Below are 1,451 nucleotides of genomic sequence, written 5' to 3'. Positions count from 1 at the left end.
GTGTTAGATTTTAACCCAACTCCTATGACTCTAGAACCAATGGGATTTCCATGAAATCAAAATTATGTCCTAAATCTATTCTATTTTAAACAACTAATAAAGTGCTTCATATGTGGTAGGTTTTTAATATACAAATGTTTCTTGAATTCTTTGATAAAATAAGAGAACTACAAACATTGATTTTTAACATTCATTTCACTTTTTTTTTTAATATGGAATGCTTTAATATGGAAAGCTAGGTGGTGCAGTGGATAAAGCACTGGCATTGGATTCAGGAGGATCTGAGTTCAAATCTGTCGTCAGACACTTGACACTAGCTATCTGACCCTGGGCAAGTCACTTAACCCTTATTGCCCCACCAAATATATATATATATGGAATGCTTTAAAACTTTGAGTATCATCCTTTCACAGGGGCCATGCTAATCTTCTCCGTATCATTCCAGTTTTAGTATATGTGCTGCTGAATTGAGTACACATTCATTTCATTTTAAGAAAAACAATCCAATTACATGGCACTGCTTACTGTGATCATCATCATGTATAACAAATCTAAAATAATGCAGAGTACACACACAGACACATATACACATACATACATATATGTACATGTGTATATAAATGTGTATATATATGCCAGTTAAACAATCATGCAGAATATGCACACATGCATACATATATGCACATATATATGTATGTGTGGTATAAATGCAGAATATATGTATATACATAAATATATTGGGATATGATATGTGTAGATATATGTACATGTGTATACATACATGCACACAGACCTGCACATTCACTAACTGTTTAAGAGATACTGATTTATTAGGGGGTCTATCTGCTTGAGTTCACAAATAAATAGATTAAATATACAATTATGCTTTTTGGAGCTCCAATTTAATAAAAATAAGTTTCACTTTGCATTTTAAGGAGGAAACAATTCAAAATTAATTGGAGATAGAATTATATAAAGAATACCTTTGGCATGATCAGATCCAATGGATAAATTCATGAAGTCATTTAGCAGAGATCTTTGGTAGACATTTGCAGTTTCCAGGAGAACAATATAGGTCAACTGAACAAATGAAAATAATTCCATGTCTCTGCCTCTGCAATGGTATTGAAGTGGGAAAAAGCTTAGCACCATTAATGTTCTGTACTGTTCACTCAAAGCATTTTACTAATTAGGATATACATGTGCTTTGAAGTGTGCATTTTTAATAACAGGTTGAAAGCCAGAGGTCCACCCTTATTTACATAAAAATGGGAAATGAAAAGGGAAGGAAAATCAGATATTAATATCAAAAGGCAAAATGTTAATGAGAGAACTATCTTGAACAAAAGACATTGCCTATGTCCATTGAGCAGTGTTGATTATTCATTGTCTACACTTGTAAGCAGATTCAAATCACTGCTGAAATGAAATACTATCAGAGGCTTGAAAGA

At 32.3% G+C, this 1,451-nt stretch overlaps 1 non-coding gene across 1 annotated transcript; it reads right to left on the bottom strand.

The window, feature by feature from the left end:
* Positions 1 to 368: 368 nt before the first annotated feature.
* On the bottom strand, positions 369 to 475 carry LOC122733079. The gene has a single exon (XR_006353685.1). It is a non-coding gene; the product is annotated as a U6 spliceosomal RNA (small nuclear RNA).
* Positions 476 to 1,451: the final 976 nt, after the last annotated feature.

Source organism: Dromiciops gliroides, chromosome 6 (genome assembly GCF_019393635.1).
Source record: "Dromiciops gliroides isolate mDroGli1 chromosome 6, mDroGli1.pri, whole genome shotgun sequence".
NCBI classification, from domain to species: domain Eukaryota; kingdom Metazoa; phylum Chordata; class Mammalia; order Microbiotheria; family Microbiotheriidae; genus Dromiciops; species Dromiciops gliroides.
Note: the sequence above shows the minus strand (reverse complement) of the source record. Positions and strands in the feature narration are given on the sequence as shown.